General features: G+C 37.4%; 1 protein-coding gene and 1 long non-coding RNA gene across 2 annotated transcripts in view; one reads left to right on the top strand and one right to left on the bottom strand.

Moving 5' to 3' along the window:
• The window catches only part of PPM1L (protein phosphatase, Mg2+/Mn2+ dependent 1L), a 300,744-nt gene that overhangs the window by 79,632 nt on the left and 201,003 nt on the right, over positions 1-20,109 (top strand). The gene's annotated exons all lie outside the window — the stretch shown is intronic.
• On the bottom strand, positions 746-2,238 carry LOC122491778. The gene is made up of 2 exons (XR_006299440.1): positions 981-2,238; positions 746-895 (listed from the first exon to the last, which is right to left on the bottom strand). It is a non-coding gene; the product is annotated as an uncharacterized LOC122491778 (long non-coding RNA).

Below are 20,109 nucleotides of genomic sequence, written 5' to 3'. Positions count from 1 at the left end.
GCCACCCAGGTGCCCCTGCTTATTTTTATTTTGAGAGAGAGAGAGAGAGAGAGAGAGAGAGAGAGAGAGAGAGAGAGAGCGCACTCGCGAGGGGGAGGGGCAGAGAGAAGAGGAGAGAGAGAATCCTAAGTGGGCTTCGAGCTGTCAGAGCAGAGCGCAATGCAGGAATCCATCTCACGTATCGTGAAATGATGACCTGAACTGAAATCAAGAGTCAGACACTTAACCAACTGGGCTACCCAGGTGTCCCCTAAAATTAAGTTCTAAATGACAGTGACCACATTGGTAGCAATTGTGATACAGGGGAACAGATCATAGTATACATGCTTTGGAGCCAGAGAAACCTGGTGTCAGCGCCCCCCTCTGCCATTCAAACTGAGTGACCTGAGTGTATTACTATGATTACACATCATTTTCTAAGTTCCTTGGGTAGAATTCAAAGCAGGTTCTTTTCTCTCTATATAAGTGGAATTTATTTGGAAACTCACAGTGACAGAAAATGGATAAAAACACACATAGACTTTTAAGGGTATCTCAGCTTAGAGACCTTCTGAGACCTGCTGAGATACAGAGTAGAGGATGTGGAGAGAGTCTGTGGGCATAAAGGGAGATTGATGGTTGTGTCACCTCAGATTCCAGGCCTTTATCCTCTCTGAGCCTTAGCTGCTTCATCTTTGAAATGGAGAATAATACTTACAGGGTTGTTATGAAGATAAAAATAGATAACTTAGAGCAATACTAGGCACTCAGTAAAACAGTAGCTATTACTATTGTTGGTGGTGGGATTTGGGTGGGTTTGACTTCTTTTTCAGCTCTACCATTTTTTCCCCTGTATTTTATTTCCTTTTCTACCATCCTAGAAGATGTGGATGTGTTCAGAGCCTAGGATCTTGAGCTAGGAGAAAGAAAAAAGAAAAAATCCTTAGTGATCAAAGGAGTCTTTCAAGGAACATGCTAAGACACTATCATGTGATACTTACACTTTCATTCCATTGGCCAAAACTTAGTCACAGCACCATTCCTGGCTGGAGTGGAGGCTGGGAAATGTAGTCTTCCCTGGCTGGTCTTTACATGGAAGAGGGGAAGATGAAATTTTGATGGCTAACCAACAGTTTCTGCCAAGGTATTCAGTGTGCTTTTATGACCTGAGTGTTTCCAGTGTCCCCATGGAAACAAAACCAATTATGATGGTATGTAAACATTTTAAATATTCCATAAATGTGTTACCATTTGACCAGACTCTTAAGATAGAATATTTTATCCTCAGTTTTTAATGTACTATAAAGCACTTTGACTTTCTAATTAAAAAGGTTAAGATTTTGTTTGTAATTATTCAGTCCAGCATTACCATTATTCTTTTTTGTAGTTATGAGGTCTTAGAATTTGGGATTTGATCTCAACAGAGTCTCACCTCACAGCCTCCATTGACATACACTTTGTGTCAGTTTCTGCTTTGCAGTCACAGATACCTATACTGGTCATCACTGCTAGAATTCTGAGGGTCAGGCTCAGTAAAATGTATGCCATAATCACATAACAACAAACATATAAAAACAATTGTCACATATCTGAAAATATCCTTTTTGTACTCAGATCTGCCATTGTAAAAACTTTTGTCTGTTTTTCATCATCTATCTATTTGGGTCTTTAAACTGGATTATTATTATTATTATTATTTTTAATTTTGAGATAATCATAGATTCACATGCGGTTGTAAGAAATAATAGAGATATCCTACATACTTTTCACTCATTTTTCCCCAGGAATAGCATCTTGCATGACTGTAGTACAACAATACAACCACTATTCACAGTGCTTATTTAGATTTCACTGGTTTCACATGTACCCGTGTGAGTGTGTATATGTATGTGTGTGTGGTCCTGTGCAGTTTTATCACATGTATAGATTCATGTGATCACATCACAGTCAAGATACAGCACAGCTTTATCAACACAAGACTCCTTTGTGTTACCCTTTTAGCCCTAACCACCACTCTCCTTCCCTAACTCCTGACAATCACTAATCTGTTCTCCATCTTCGCCATTTCAGGAATACTGTATAAATGGAATCATGCAGTATGTTTCTTTTTTTTGGGCAAACATTCTGCGCCTAGACTAAGTCTTAGTCATTTACCACAGGAGGACAAAGAACAGCTAATCCCCCAGGCTCTAGGTACCTGTCCTATTTCACAGAGATGTTTATGAAAATACATAAATCTGATGTGCAGGATTTTTTTTTTTTATTAACTGAGGTAATTGCATATGTGAGCTTTTGAAATTGGCTTCTTTTTTTTTCACTCCACCTGATTCCTTTGAGATCCATCCAAGTTGTATGTATCAACAGTTCATTCCTTTTTAATGTTGAGAACTATTCTTTGGTATGGATGTACTATGGTTTGATTAACCACTCACCCACTGCAAGGACATTTGGATTGTTGTCAGGTTTTGGCTAATACTTTTAAAGCTGTTATAAACATTTGTGTACAGCTTTTTGTTTGTGTGGATGTCAGTTTTCTTGTATGCAAGATAAATGCTCAAGAGTGCAATTGCTAGGTCTTATAAGAGACACATTTAGTTTTATAAGCAGCCATACTCCTTCCTAGAATGGCTGTAGAATTTTACATTTCTATAAGCAAAGTATGAGCGATCCAGTTTCTCTGCATTCTTGAATCCTCGCCAGAATTAGTATTATCACTGGTTTTTTGTTTTTACTTTAGCTTATCTGATAAGTATGTAGTGATATTTCATTGTGATTTTAATTAGCATTTCTCTAATGGGAAAATATATATACACCCACACACACACACACACATGCACACACACACACACACACACACACACATATATATATATATATATGCACATTTTATACATATATATATTTTTTCAGAGTAATATCTATTTGGATCCTTTGCCCATTTCAAAATTGAGTTAATTATTTTTTTATTGTTGAGTTGTAAGAGTTCTTCATATACTCTGGAGATAAATCTCTTATCAGATAGATGATTTACCAATATTTTCTGACATTCTTTGGGTTGTCTTTTCACTTTCTTGATGGTGTCATTTGTAGCACAAAGGTTATTAATTCCACTGAAATCCAATTTATCTTTTTTTGTTGTTGTTGTTCATTTGTGTGCTTTTGGTGTTGTATCTAGGAATCCACTACCTGACCCAAAGTCACAAAATTACCCCAATGTTTTAAGAGTTTTATAGTCATAACTCTTATAATTTAGGCTGGTGGTCCATTTGGAATTAATTTATATATATGGTGTAAATATTTCTTATGCTTTAAATTTTTTCAGTTTTATTGAAATATAATTGACATACAACATTGTGTAAGTTTAAGGTGTACAAGGACAAAGATTTGATACACAAATGTATTGTGAAATGATTACCATGGTAAGGTTGGGTTAACACCTCTGTCAGCTCACATAATTACTTTTATTTTTGGAGTGATAACGTTTAAGATCTACTCTCTTAGCAAATTTCACATTATACAGTATTGTTAAATATAGTCACCATGCTATACATTACATCCCAGAACTTATTCATCATATATCTTATGCTTTAAAGTTTTATAACTTTATATTTTACATGTAAATCTGTGATCCATTTCAGTTATTTTTCTAAAAGTTATGTCCAGTTGTGCCAGTACTATTTGTTGAACTCAAATACAATTTTTGGTTAAAATCTAACTGTCCCATATGCAGTCAGACTTCAAGCTGGTTTTTCTTCTGAGAAAGAAGTATATCTGAGATGAAGTGGGGATATCAAGAATCTAATAAGTGGCTGTACCACCTCAGTTTTCTACCTGCAAAAGGAAGATAATACTTCTTGCCAAAATAAAAATATAAGGATTAAAATCAGAAATACCAATTTCTTGTCATAAAGGTACTTGATAATGTCACTTAAAAGACTTACAAATGGAATAACATTTGGTAAGGTTACCTCCCAATAGAGAAAATGGAAAGGAAGTTTCTCCTTGAAGATGAAAACATATGTATTATTTTAACAGTTCTAAAGACCTCAAGCTAAAATAATGAACTAGAATAAAAAAAAAGAAAAGAATTGGCTTTTCACATTTCAAGTCTTTTTGCCTGGAACTTTGTTCATCCATGGCTTTTTATTAGGTTGTTTGTGAACAGTTGGTGCACATATGGTACAGTTACACCTCATTAATAGAAAATAAATTTTCCATGTGGTTTTGTTGCCTCTTTCTTTGCAGTTATTTTGCTTTAAGACAAATTTCTGTTTCATGAAAGTTTGGCCTTTCTGTCTTAGGAAATCTCTGCAGACACTTTATGTTTGTTTGAAATTACTCATCTTTTAAAAAAATTTTTTTTAATGTTTATGTATTTTTGAGAGAGAGAAAGGAGAGAGAGAGAGAGAGAGAGAAAGAAAGAGAGAGAGAGAGAACATTAGCAGGGGAGGGTCAGAGAGAGAGGGAGACATAGAATTTGAAGCAGGCTCCAGGTTCTGAGCTGTCATCACAGAGCCCAACATGGGGCTCGAACTCACAGACCATGAGATCATGACCTGAGCTGAGGTCAGATGCTTAATTAACCGACTGAGCCACCCAGGCGCCCCATTAAATTACCCATCTTCTCTTAAGTTTTGCAGTCATGCATTAGATACTGTATACTTCATTGTGTTCCTTTAAAAATTTGTATCATTAGGTTGCTCAATTTGAAAGACATATTTCAAAAAAGATTTTGGCACATAAGATAAGGCTTTAAAAGTACAACAATCTCCTTTTATTTAGAATAGCTGAATAACTGAGAATTATATATCCTAGAGGTGGGTTATCAGCGAAATCAGTTGTTAGTTATAAAGTATATTTTGACAATGTGTATAGTGCTTTTGCTATTCTTTTTAAAAGATTTTTTATTGGCATGCAATTTTATAATTCACATATAAAATTTACCTTTTTAAAGTGTACAAATAGTGTTTTTTAGTATTTCACAAAGTTGTGCAATGATCACCACTAATCCTAGAATGTTGTGTTGATTATTTGTCAATCCCTTTTGATTTATTTTTGCTAATTTTACATGTCAAAAACAGATTAGAGGTGGTTTATAATAGGATACTTATTATAACAGTATGATTTAAGATTTCAAAAACACTAGTTGGAAGGGAGGAATAAATATACCAAAAGTTTTAACTGAAGGTAATGTAATATACTTTTAAGCAAAGCATGTAAATCTAAAACTTTCAGTGTGATAGTGCTTCATCTTCTATCATGGATCCAAACTTGTATTCCTAAAAACAGATATCACTCTGCTTCCCTCTTTAAAACGCCCTCTTGGTTTCTACAGTCAGAGGTCATCTTTCAAGTTAATGGATGAGACTCATTCAAAGTTATGAATATAACCTTGCTGGGTGGGTAGGGGTTTGTGTGTGTGGGTAACTTTGCACATCTTTTTGTACCATCTATTCTACCTAAACATTTTAGAGAAGCACCAATATTTTATATTAACTTGAAGATATTGATTAATATAAAAAATACATAATGGGTAGAATGCAAAATCTGTATGAAATACATTAGACATCAAATAAATGTTGTGCTTGATCTCAGTTGATAAGAGATATGATACCAGGAACCCTTCTTAACACATGTTCTCTTTTGCCACTAGCAATTCTTCCTAAAAACTAACTGTGGAGTTCTGGCATATCCAAACAAACAAATACAGAACCAAACAACCCAACAAACTCCAGAGCCCTACCCCTCAATCCTTAGATTGGTATGAAGTCACTTCACACTGTACTAAACATCTCACAGATCTGGTTCAATATCTAACCCTTTTCATATTCTTTTCCTGGAATGTTCCTACTATCAACCCGATCTGCCCTGTACTATCAGATTCCCCCCCCCCCCCCTCCATTCCTGGCTCACATAATTTCTGTCCATGTGTTCCCTATTATTATGCTGCCCAGGTACATTCTTCCTGTCTCTGTTGCTGTAATTGCCATGGTGTATTATTATAGAATCACAGGAGGTCTGGTTAGGTAGAGAGAGGTGGTAATGGATGTACGTCTCTTTGTAACTGTAGATGCCTCAAAGGCAGGGCTCATCTTTTATTCATCTTTGTATTCTGGTACATCATATGGATTGTAACACATAGTGGATATTTAATAAATGTTTTGTTGAATTAATGAATGAACTTTGGATGACACAGATTTGTGGACTATAGTAGTGCAGATAATTTTGTTTTTTGAAGCATTGTAGTTTTTTTTAATATCAGGATAAATTGAGCTTTTGGTACTTCTTATTCCCTCTTCAATGCATTTCAGTTAGGCTTCTAGCATCCATCAGAGTACTGAAATTGTTCTTGGCAAGTCAACAATGACCTAGGTCCAAATCCAATGTACTTTTTTAACCCCAATGCTATCTTTTTGGAGCTCTCCGCTGATGTGACACTGTTATACATCTCTACTTTTGAAGCTCTTTACGCTCTTATTTCTGGAACAGTGCCCTCTCTCACATTTTCTCATGTCAACCATCACACTTTTACAGGCTCCTCTTCCTCTGACTGCATCTTAAGTTGGTGTCCCCAGGTTGTGTCTTTGGCTCCCATCCTTCTCTACACTGCACTGGAGCATCTCAGCCACTCTCCCTGTTTCTGTTTTCTGACCATAATCCCCAGATTGGGGTCCTTAATTCAGTCCTTTTGAGTGAGCATCCTTCTCATCTCTGTGGTTGCCTCCTTGGCATTGCTGCCAGGATAGTTCAAAGCCTCACAAACTCTACATGTCTAAAATGAAATTTCCCTTCTTTCCTGCTGAATTAATTCTTCTCCTGTGTTCTCATTTTCTGTCTCTCATTTGCTGAAACCACCATCTACTCATTTACTGAAGCTAGCAACCTAGCAGTTCTCTACAATCCTTCTTCCTCACATATCCCTTTCAAATTAACCAAGAAGACCTCTCAGTTTTATTCCCAGATATTTTGCAAATTAATTTTGATATTCCAAAGCTATTGCCTTCTCCCTCCGGTAATGCTGCAGAGTGGAGAGTTCATGTGGGAGGGTAGAGAGATTGACATTGTCCAGCCCAGTGATTTCATTTTGAACATCAGACTAGTATATGGGCATATATCAAACATTAAATATTTATGTTGTTTTCTGGTCCTGACATTTCTGGACCAGAAATCTGTCTTTTTCCTCCTGAACTACACATGTACTATTTCTTGATTTCTCTGCTGGTATGGACTGCTTTAGAATTCTCTGGACTGCCCTAGACCTAGAAAGACTTGGGTCTTTAACAGAGCCACATGGCATGCCCATTAAGGAATGTTCTCTAGACCTTCTCTCACATCCAGCATACGCCATATTTGAGTGGCAGACACAGGCGTCTGCTATTTCCAGGAGACCTGTGTTCTCCTGCTTGCCACAGAGCTTGGGCTGGAATCAAGGGCAGTTTTAATATTTTCTGGGCTGCTTAGCTCACTCTATGTCATGGTTATTTACACTGCTGATTTCATGGGAGGAGGGAGCTTACTTCACTTTAAGGAAGTCTGCTTTTTTGTCATAGTTGTCTTTATTCTCTCTCTGTCCTTCCCTACACTTGTCAGAGACTAATTACTTTCTATAGTCATTCCTGCAAGGGTTTCTATGTCCCTTCCATTCCCAGTGCCCAACCCTTTCTAAAGCCATCCTTGTAAAGATTGTCAATCTACACATTTATTATTCTCTTCCTTCTGTCACAAAGGATTTGAAGTATTATACAGCTGTAAGAGCTGACAGATGTTAAATTTCACTTATCTTGTAGGCAGGATTTATTTTAAATATGGGAGTGGTGTGATGGGGTCTTGTTTAGAAAACCACAGGGAGAGCCTCTGCCATCAGAGATGGTTACAAATTAAAGACAATACCTGCCTCTTGTTAATCTGTATTTATTTAAGCAGGTGTATTGTTTATTAATTTTTTTTAATGTTTATGTATTATTTTTGAGAGGGGAGAAGGGCAGAGAGAGAGGGAGATACAGAATTCGAAGCAGCCTCCAGGCTCTGAGCTGTCAGCACAGAGCCTGATACGGGGCATGAACCCATGAACCACGAGATCGTGACCTGAGCCAAAGTCAGACACTTAACCCACTGAACCAGCCATGTACCCCAAAGTAGGTGTATTTTTGATTGTCTGTCCTCTAAGGTTTTAAAAAAGCATTAAAGCAGTGACTTTTTTTTTTCCTTTGGAAAACTGAGGACTATATCCAAACTTGAGACCAACCTATGTGAAAAAGGGCAATTCAAATGCCTGTTTTTTCTTAGAAGTAATTTACCTCTGCTAGTAGGTTCCATGGCTGCTTAGCAAGGGTAATTTGGTTCAGCACAATACTTTCTAAGTTGAGGTAAATTATTCCTTTTAGGAAGTTAGATCTTCCTGGGAGAAGTAAACACTTCATCTTTGAGAAGAAGAGCTTATCAAAATATTGAAAGGATTTGTTGGAACATCTAACATGAAACTTTGATGGGGGAAGAAAAGAGATAAGTTTTTGAGAACAAGACTTTTTATAAGGGGATGTCTTGGGTAAAGTGCCTTGTAGGAACATTGGTTAGCTAGGGGGAGAGATCAGATATTCAGGGAATGGGGAGAGGGAAGCCAGGAAATCCAAAGGAAAAGAGGATTGTGATAAGGTACCTAGACACACACTGCCCTTCTTCCTTAGAGTGGCCCCGGCCGGAGCCTGTCTCCTGTGAGCCAAGATCTTCCACTCTTTCAAGTGTCAGTCCTCGTTTTGCTCTTGGTAGAAAATGAGTTCATTGTTGTTTTTGATGTCGTGTCGATTTCCCCCCTGTGGGATAGATAATTAGAACTCTCTGACGAAGAAAAAGTCCTCTCTGTTTATAATCATTTTGTGAACCGTCAAGTGAAATTCAGCTTTAATCTTCAGAGCAAATGAAGATTAGTTAGGATGTATTAAACTCTGTGAGTTTAATGTTCATGACAAGTGTTTCATAAAGGAAGATGCTCTCTATTATCCTTCGTCAGAAGGAAATTGTTGATAAGAAACCATTTTGAGTAGTAGAATTTATGTCAACATCTAGAGAAGCTAGAGAAGCTGGGGCAGCTGAGCATCCAGGACAATCAGGGCAACTGGGGCATCTGAGATTTCTTGTGTAGTATTATGTCTTACAAAAAAAAAATCACATATTTATGTAGTCTCTTCCCTCCAGAGCAATTAAGGAAAATATTTACTCTTTAAAAGTAAAACTCTCTTTTAATGGAGTGTGTTAATTCCTGACAGAGTTTTGTGAAAAAGGATACCAAGAAAGATCTTCTCCCATTCTTGTCTTTGTTCCCCCGCTGCAGATAAAATTGTTATAGTTGGATAATCTATTGATTTAGGATACACTGGGTTGGTAATTTTATCTTGATCATCCAAAGAAGGATGTGACCCTAATGTAAAAAGTCAGACCCTTATGCTGCAAAAACCAATTCATCCTCTTTAAACAAACTGGTGGGAAGGTTCCCAATTTTTCACTGTCAGTCAGCAACTATGCTTTTAATGTTGTAGTTTCCCAACTGTATTCCGTGCACAGTCATCTCTAAAGGTTTATTGTAGAATTCTGTTTATAATACAATGATACCTGTGTTTTCTTTTCTTTGGAGTTCACCCAAAGCAGCGTCTTTTCCCCAATTAACTGAAAACAGATATTCTTTATGATACTGTATAAATTTCTTGTTGCTGCTGTTACAAATCACTATAAAGTTGGTGGCTTTAAACAGTAGAAATTTATTCTCTCACAGTTCTGGAGACTGGATGTCTGAAATCAAGGTGATGGCAAGGCTGTGCTCCTTATCAAGGCTCTAGGAAAACATCTGTTCCTTGACTCTTCCAGCTTCTGTGGCTCCTGGCATTTTTTTGGCTTGTGGCTGCATCAACTCCCAATTTCTGCCTCTGTGGTCATATCAACTTCTTGTCTGAAAACTCCTTCTAACTACATTTAGGACCCACTAAATTCCTCAAGATCTTTGATGCAATCACATATTTTGTCATACGAGGCAGTATTCACAGATTCCAGGTATTAGGGTGTGGACCTCTCTTTTTGGAGGCCATCATCCAGCCCACTTTGTCCTTTCTTCTTCATCTATAAGATTTAGAATGTTCTATCTATTCTGCCTGCAGTAAGAATATATCATCGTAATCTTTCTAAAATTCTGAGTAGATCTAGATAGAGGTGAAAATATGAACTTTTGCCTTTCCCAATAATCAACCTAGATTTAATTATTCATGTTATAGACTGCACCAGTGGAATAGATAATAGAAAATATCAAAGGGAAGATAATCCCAGTATCAGTTATATTTGACCTTGGCCAACTGTAATGTAGAAAAATATTAAAATCATTAAAATATTCAAAATCATTTTTACCATCATTTATACAGCTGGGAAGTATTGAGCAATAAGAGATACATTTGGGTTATGCTGAATGGGTATTGAAAATAATTTATTTGAGGTTGAAATTTTGTCAGTGAAATAACCTGTAAGGTGCATACATTGTGAGCATTAGCAAGAGTATTTTGATATAAAGTATTTGTGAAACTAAAGATAGTTGGCACTGGATTTGTTTCCAATTTAATTCATTTTGACAGATGATAACAAAATGTTTCTTCTTTTTGTAGTATTCAGAATAAAGAGACATGTAATGTCAAACTTTAATTAAACTTTCTCTGCCTGTACCTGGACTTTCCTTACATAAATAGATGTTTATAATTATGAATCCACATACATCAGTTACTGATAGCAGTGTCAAGTTAGCGTGCACCCAATTAGTAAGGTTACTGGATTTTTAGGTGGTCTTGGAATGCTAAGCAGGCAATGCCAAGTTATTTAGAGAGATCTTTCTTTCAGACCTTAGAAATGTCTTTTGTGTGTAAACCAGATAGATATCTTGACCATTATGTGGTTCAGCTAGTTTAAAAGTGAAGACTGGGGTCTGGGAAACATTTACTCCTGTTTGCTCATGTGTACCTGAAATTCAGGGAACTCATTTTGAAGGAGCCAGAGCCACTTGGTGTATCTCTGGGGACTGTCCTTAGACTCTTCTCTGGATGGCAGTTTCCTCCTCCTTCCATACAGTGGTAAAAGTGGTGGAACATACAAGGTGAGGTCTTTTTAGAATATACCTGTCTGGGTGTCACAGAGGGTAAATAGGGAACAGTGAAAGATAAGAGTAGAGCCATTCATTGAATCCTGATCACGGAAGGCCTTGAATACTAGCCTTAGAAATTTGGATTTTCTACTTCCTTTGATCCTTTTCTTCTTATTAAATCTCCTTCTCCACATTTATTTCATCCTAGATGGCAGTGAACCTGCTTAAATTTTTTGTGTGTGTTGAGCAGTAATACTTTCCTTTCTAATAATTTTAAACAAATTTCTGAAACTCCTTTCCAAAAGCGTTTTGAGGTTTGATTCTAAATTTCCTATCCTTTACTTCGCCAAAACAAAAACCCTGAATTTTGAATTTTTAAAGTTTTTACCACTAAAAAAAAAGAAGTTAATATTATTTATGTTACACTTCTCTTTAAAAAATGTCTTTGGTTTCCAGAGAAAATATGGAAATTTTGCTTCCAGAAGGTCATGGTCTCTTCTTTTCTAATTATATTCTTTAAAGTTCTGACAATGTGGGTCCTGCAAATTATACTACCATAACTCTTAGATATACTTTCCATAACATTCAACACATTTCATTTTTAGCCCTTACAGTTCTTAGGACTTTAACCATTATTCATAAAAATTAGAAGTTTAGAATTAAAAAACAAAACAGAACTCCTGTTTTGATACACAACTAAAATTGTTTTGGTTGTGTTTCTGGTTGGATCGTCAAGGTTAGCTCTGGGACTAAGTGGTGTGGTTAAGATGGTTGTGTTAAAAGTATAATGCAAAAGCCAATCAATCATCTCTTGTCTTTTGGGACCGTATCATTTTCTGAATTTCATATATGTAATATTCTTTTTTTTTCCTGTGGACTCCATTCATTTATATTCTACTGTTTATTGATTCATCCTTTCATATTGAGTATCTATTCTATACTAGTCCTGTGAATACAGAAATGCAAGGCGGGATCCCTATGCTGAGGAAGTTACAGGCTGTGGGAGAGGCAGGCATATAAACAAATAATAATGGCCTAAAATAATAAATGCTATTATAGTGGTAAGACAAAGTCCTCCTTGTGGCTTAAACTCTTTACCCATATTCCCCAACTGATTATTTTCTTCTGTGGGTCTTTTGTCTTTGTCCCTCAATTTCTTTTTCAGATACACACATGTATATATTGCTTACTTACTCTTTTCTACTTTTAGTTTTCCCCATTTTAGGTGTGAAAACTTTTTCTTATGACTGCTTGCTTTCCTGGATGTTTTGGTAGCCCTCTCCAATATTCTGGCATTCCCTTTAAATGTCAACAGAGAGAAAAATAATGTGTCTCATTTGTGAAACATTTAAGGTGTTGCAGTTGATATGAAAAATGGCAGAGCCTATTGTCCCAAAAGGAAAATTATCCATATTATATAATATGAACTATTTAGAGAATATAGAACCATATGTGTGTGTGTGTGTGTGTGTGTATACATACATACATACATATACATATATATGCAGTAAGTAAAGCATTTTAGAACATTTTAGGACAAATAACTTTCAAAGCAGCTTTAAATGTGATGAATCACAGTAGAGACTTATCTTCTTATTTGTTTTTATAATGAAAGAGAATATATTACCCTTAAAGGGAAATTTCTCTATTTTATAATATTTTGAGTGAAAATACGAGGCTTAAGAGTGTTTGTTAAACAAGGAAGCACAGGTAAGTAAAATCCAAGATTATTGGTATAGGTGGTATTAATTTATCTGTTTAAATTCTGAATGAATTACTGAAAGCTTGAGGTAGAGTCTTAACTCTCCGAGCTCGGATAATTTGGGTTTTCCATCTGTAATAAGGGGTTGGTGTGGAAGATATTTGTTTTTCTGCTCAGCTTCCATTCCTTGTTATTCTTGGAAGAGTTGCTGCTTTCCCATATTTGGTCTTCATTGTTCAGGTGGGTCCAACCCGGTCCAGTCCCTTTTATCCAGAGGTGTGCATGTGACCCAGCACAGGTCATTCATTGCTGCTTCCTCTGGTCTTTGTGGTTGGTTATGGTTGGTGGGCAACCTCAGGTGGATGAATCAGAAATCAACTGCTGGCCTTTGTCTGGAACTACTGAGAAGTTACTTTTCATAAGGTTCCTAAGTTAAGCAGGATGGAAAGCTGGAATTGTAGGGAAGATCTACATGGGGAGCTAGAGATGGGGCCTATACAGAGGAGAGCAGATCGACTAACTACCTTTTCAGAGATTTGCCCAATAATATTTGTTGTTTTTCTTAAGTCAGTTTGAGTTGTCCTTTCTTCTGTCTCATGAAAATGGCAAAGTATAGGCTAATTCATTTGGGTTAGTTAACCTCCACACCGTTCCATTTTCCATATTCTCTGATTCTCTACCTTCTTGTATCACATGCAAGTTAGATTACTCTGATCGAACAAGGTTAGACAAATAGTAACTGGATATTTTCTGGAGGAGTAACTTCTTCATCTCAGAAATAGCAGTGGAAGGAGCAAGAGTAGCTGTTTTACATTTTGAGCTCATTTATCTTTATTTTATAGCATGCTTCATCTTCTGTAACTTTTACACACCTTTGATCCAATTGTATTCACTAGAGCCCACAAAATATAACAACAGCAAAAAAAAGAAAAAAAAAAAACACAACTCTGCTCGATACTAGAAATGAATCACAGGGACAAATCACAGGGACAAGAAATGTCCCTTTCTGAATCACAGGGACAAATGGTCCCTTTCTGAGCCACCCCACTGCTGGGTTAATATGTGTATTTTGTGATGATGACTTTTTAAGGATAGTACATGAAGGTAGAGAAAAAAGAAAGCACCTGTGCAGTGCCTGAAAAACTATGTGTTTGTGAGTGTCCATGAGATGGCAAAGTAGAACGGATGCAGTAACATGGTAACTGGTATGTGGTAATGAAGTATTGTGGATGCAGAAGCCCCAGGTAAGGGTCCTGGATCCACCCCTTACTTAGCTGTAACCTTGACTAAGTCTGTAAACTACTTTCATCTACTTTCATGTTTGCGTTGTTGTGAGGATGATGTGGTATAAATTTTGTGAAAGCAGTTTCCATATACAACTTGTTGATGGTTGAAATCATTTGGGAACGAATGAGCCTAGCTTATAATTCAATGAGTTTCATTGATGAATTTGTGGCAGAAGCAACAGATTGGGAACCATTGGGAGATAAGATTAGATATGAAGACAGTTTCAGATTTTGAAATCCAGCCTGAGAAGTTTTAACTTGTTTAAAGAAGTGAATGTTAGCTACCACTGCCAGGTGCCTTCCTTCAGATCATATCTTAACCTTTGTTCTTGTCTCTTCATTCCCACAACCAGTAAAAACTCCTGACTCACCTGGTGGGTGCCAGTCTGTTCCATATCCAACATCCTGTTGCCACATTTCTCTTCCTCAAAAGTAATACACTCTAATTACATGAAGTAGGCAGCTGGATGTGGTAACTGATAGAACATAGAGATTGGAAGATAGGATTGAGGATAGAGTAAATATATATCTGAGAGATAGGACAATCATGGTATTATTAACAGAAGGAGGCAAGTTGGTAACAAGCCCATGATGAGGTGATAAGACATCCAACTGGAATCATTGTGTAGGAAGTTGCAGGTTTGGGACAAGCACTTAGGAAGTGGAGTCCCTGTATAGATTTGGAAGTTATAAGTCATTGAACTTTATATTTTAAAGGGTCCTATCTTAGATGAGGCTGCTATAACAAAATACAACGGACTGGGTGGCTTAAGCAGTAAACATTTATTTCTCACAGTTCTGAAGGCTGTGACGTCCAAGATCAAGGTGCTGGCAGGTTCAGTGTCTGGCTGAGGCCCTCTTCCTGGTTTGCTGACAGCTGCCTTCTTGCTGTATCTTCGCATGGTGGAAAGAGAGGGAAAGGAAGCAAGCTTTCTCGTGACTCTTTTGAGGGCCCTAGTCCTATTCATGAGGGCTCCACCCACAGGACCTAATTATCTCCTCAAGACTCTACCTCCAGATACTATCATATTGTGGATTATGGCTTCGGCATATAAATTGGGGGTTGGGAGGAAGAATTCAGTCCACAGCAGGGTCTTGCAATGTCATTTGGCTTTGATTTTTTTCAGATAAGAAGTTGAATCAAAGTGAAAAGTCACATAGTGTGTATTGTTAGTAACATAGCTAGAAATAGATTTTTATTTGCTGACTCCAAGGCCACTGTTCTTTCTTCTCCACCATATAGCCTGCCTGTGATATCCACCCAGAGATTACAGTGGAAGCTATAATGATAGAGTTAGGAATATAATGAGGATCAGCTGTGTACTGATGTCTGCACCTCATTATTTAGTGGCTTAAAACCACATGAGTTTATTATTACAGTCCGGAGATCAGACTTCTGAAAATGGGTCTTATGGGGCTAGCCAAGGTGCCAACAAGGCCATGTTCCTTTTATTTTATTTTATATTTTATTTTATATTATATTATTTTATTTTATTTTATTTAAAATATATTTTTTTAATGTTTATTTTTGAGAGAGAGAAAGGCAGATTGTGAGAGGGGGACACAGAATCCAAAGCAGGCTTCAGGCTCTGAGCTGTCCAGCAAAGAGCCTGATGCAGGGCTTGAACTCATGAACAATGAGATCATGACCTGAGCTGAAGTCAAGATGTTTACCAGCTGAGCCACCCAGGTGTCCCCTGTGTTTCTTTTACAGGCTCTGGGGAAAATTTGCCCCTTGCTTCTTATCGTAGTTAGAGACCCGCCACATTCCTTGGCTCACAGCCCCCTTCCAGCAGTGGCATCACTGTCACTTCTGGTTCCAATGTCATGTTTCCTCTGACTGTGATGGTCCTGCTTCCTTCTTGTAAGGATCTTTGTGATGACATTTGGCCCACTTATATAATCCAGGATAAGCTTCTCATCTCAAGATTCTTAACATCATCCGCTTTTTGCAGATGACATGATATTATACATGGAAAATCCGATAGACTCCACCAAAAGTCTGCTAGAACTGATACATGAATTCAGCAAAGTTGCAGGATACAAAATCAATGTACAGAAATCAGTTGCATTCTTAGACACTAACAATGAAGCAACAGAAAGACAAATAAAGAAACTGATCCCATTCACAATTGCACCAAGAAGCATAAAATACCTAGGAATAAATCTAACCAAAGATGTAAAGGATCTGTATGCTGAAAACTATAGAAAGCTTATGAAGGAAATTGAAGAAGATTTAAAGAAATGGAAAGACATTCCCTGCTCATGGATTGGAAAAATAAATATTGTCAAAATGTCAATACTACCCAAAGCTATCTACACATTCAATGCAATCCCAATCAAAATTGCACCAGCATTCTTCTCGAAACTAGAACAAGCAATCCTAAAATTCATATGGAACCACAAAAGGCCCCGAATAGCCAAAGGAATTTTGAAGAAGAAGACCAAAGCAGGAGGCATCACAATCCCAGACTTTAGCCTCTACTACAAAGCTGTCATCATCAAGACAGCATGGTATTGGCACCAAAACAGACACATAGACCAATGGAATAGAATAGAAACCCCAGAACTAGACCCACAAACGTATGGCCAACTCATCTTTGACAAAGCAGGAAAGAACATCCAATGGAAAAAAGACAGTCTGTTTAACAAATGGTGCTGGGAGAACTGGACAGCAACATGCAGAAGGTTGAAACTAGACCACTTTCTCACACCATTCACAAAAATAAACTCAAAATGGATAAAGGACCTAAATGTGAGACAGGAAACCATCAAAACCTTAGAGGAGAAAGCAGGAAAAGACCTCTCTGACCTCAGCCGCAGCAATCTCTTACTCGACACATCCCCAAAGGCAAGGGAATTAAAAGCAAAAGTGAATTACTGGGACCTTATGAAGATAAAAAGCTTCTGCACAGCAAAGGAAACAACCAACAAAACTAAAAGGCAACCAACGGAATGGGAAAAGATATTCGCAAATGACATATCGGACAAAGGGCTAGTATCCAAAATCTATAAAGAGCTCACCAAACTCCACACCCAAAAAACAAATAACCCAGTGAAGAAATGGGCAGAAAACATGAATAGACACTTCTCTAAAGAAGACATCCAGATGGCCAACAGGCACATGAGTTCAGCGTCGCTCCTTATCAGGGAAATACAAATCAAAACCACACTCAGGTATCACCTCACGCCAGTCAGAGTGGCCAAAATGAACAAATCAGGAGACTATAGATGCTGGAGAGGATGTGGAGAAACGGGAACCCTCTTGCACTGTTGGTGGGAATGCAAATTGGTGCAGCCGCTCTGGAAAGCAGTGTGGAGGTTCCTCAGAAAATTAAAAATAGACCTACCCTATGACCCAGCAATAGCACTACTAGGAATTTACCCAAGGGATACAGGAGCACTGATGCATAGGGCCACTTGTACCCCAATGTTCATAGCAGCACTCTCAACAATAGCCAAATTATGGAAAGAGCCTAAATGTCCATCAACTGATGAATGGATAAAGAAATTGTGGTTTATATACACAATGGAATATTACGTGGCAATGAGAAAAAATGAAATATGGCCTTTTGTAGCAACGTGGATGGAACTGGAGAGTGTGATGCTAAGTGAAATAAGCCATACAGAGAAAGACAGATACCATATGGTTTCACTCTTATGTGGATCCTGAGAAACTTAACAGGAACCCATGGGGGAGGGGAAGGAAAAAAAAAAAAAGAGGTTAGAATGGGAGAGAGCCAAAGCATAAGAGACTGTTAAAAACTGAGAACAAACTGAGGGTTGATGGGGGGTGGGAGGGAGGAGAGGGTGGGTGATGGGTATTGAGGAGGGCACCTTTTGGGATGAGCACTGGGTGTTGTATGGAAACCAATTTGTCAATAAATTTCATTAAAAAAAAAAAAAGATTCTTAACATCATCATATCTGCCAAGTCCCATCTGCCACGTAAGATAATTTCTGTCATGTCAGGGATTAGGATGTGGACATCTTTGGGGATCATTGTTTTGCCTACCATACTGATGGTAAAGATTATACTAATGAAGATAATGAGGAATAGTGGCTACTATTAATATTTCACCTGCTCCCCAAATTACTTCTAATAATTTTGTCAGAGAAAACAAACTCTTTCATCCCAAAACATATATGAAGAGCAAGGCTGGCCGAATAAAGGGATTGAGCTGATTTGATAAACGTTTCTTTACACTGCAGTTAAAAATGGCTTCTTTCACAGAGCTGCCTGGAAATCCCTGGAATGTTTACATTAGTCATCCTTTTGATTCAAGCATTGAAATGCTAGCAAAATACAATTATGTTTTCTGGAGAGAAACCAATTGTCAGCCTAGCACAAGTGACTATTAGGAAAGTCAAGTGAGGCACTGAGGAGATGTGAAACAAGACAGGTGAGTTTTCATTTAGAATGAGGTAAAGGAATTGATCATAGCAGAAAGTCGGTTTTCATATTTGAAATATTGAACAATTTGGCTGAAATTTGGTGAGGGGACAGACAGTCTTTACACAGAAGACGCACAGAAAGTTTTAGTCTCATCTCTGATCCCCCCCCCCCTCCCCCACCACACACACATGCACACACTCAGAGTTCTGAAACCAAATTCCCAAATGAGTCTTAGTTTTCAGACACCATGTTCCGGAAAGTAGTAAAGGAAAAAAAAAAAGCTTGAGTGAAGTGGCAGTAGAATAAATGATGATTAGTTTTTTAAAATCAGTAGTGTCTTGCTTTAATTAAAGTCTTGCTTTAATTTTCCTTCTAATTTATTATTAGTTATAGGTCTGCTGAGGAGAAAAATAAAGAACAGGTTGTCACGTCCTTTAAAAACAAATCAGACAAATTGTTACACAGCATGAGGATATTCCACTAATTTTGACATCCACTTAATGTGTTCACGTACTAGCCTTTCTCAGACACAGTACCCCTGTAGCTTTTATTTTTTCCAGATTATTTCCCGCAATACATTTTCACATATTGGGTGTTTTTGTTAATTTATAACAAGCATAAATTAGAATATTTTTTCCCCAAATAAAATGCCACAGATTAAAATAGTGATTTTAAAAACTAAAGTCTGTAGAATGTAAAAAATGCAGATCTGGAGACCACGTTCAGAACAATCTATAGTGAACCGGAGGCCTCAGTTATCCCATCTGACCATAGCTTTCTAGCCTTCATTCCCACCTCCTGGGGTCCCCAATGCTATATACCAACCAGCTAAAGTCACTCTTTCCTGCTTGGCACTTATCAGTTTCCCTTTACCCCACTAACTGTCTTTTGGTATTAAATTATTATTTCCTACAGAAATTTATTTATACCATCATTATTGGTATGTACCATCATTTATACCATTTATACCATTATTATTGGTATCTGGAAAAAGCTTGGCTCTCATCACCCAGTGATGAAACAGGTTGTCATTTTTCATTAAAGCTCCAACCCCTGATTGTGGCCCTGGTTTAATCCATATGCTGTTGTGAAAAGTGTCCAGTACCTGTATAAAGTGTGACTCTGAAGTTATTAGACAGTGAAGGCCACTTTCTAGATGGGGCAGTTTTCAAGTATGTTGCTACAGTTTGAATGTTCACAGTTTATAATTAGTAGTTGGCTCCTGGGTCACACAAATACCTCTAATTCTTCAAGTAAGCTGTTCCTTCTATCTGCAACCCTCATGTCCCACTTTTCTCTTGAACAGTCTTTTCTTCCAAGTGTCAAAGGTACAATTCCAAGGACTTGATAGTCCCCTAAAAGCTCCCATGGAGAGCTCAGGGTGAGAATGTTCATTCTGTGAGGAAGTTAACTAATATAATTGAAGTATTTGGACTAGAAAAACCAGCCGAATGGATGTAGTTATATGAAGGAAGCCTGGGTAGATAAAGAGGATGATTTCAGCAGTGCCTGAAAGTCTTCTGACAAACTGTCTCAGAATCTCTACCTTGATCACTCAGAATTCTATTAGATTTGCTACCATCCTATATTGAACTGTAGGTCCCTCTGACTCTTTTTAAAAAATCATGTCCCAAGGA

The sequence above is a fragment of the Prionailurus bengalensis genome, chromosome C2, assembly GCF_016509475.1.
Source record: "Prionailurus bengalensis isolate Pbe53 chromosome C2, Fcat_Pben_1.1_paternal_pri, whole genome shotgun sequence".
NCBI lineage: Eukaryota > Metazoa > Chordata > Mammalia > Carnivora > Felidae > Prionailurus > Prionailurus bengalensis.
The sequence above is the reverse complement of the archived record's forward strand: the minus strand, read 5'-3'. Positions and strand labels throughout refer to the sequence as shown.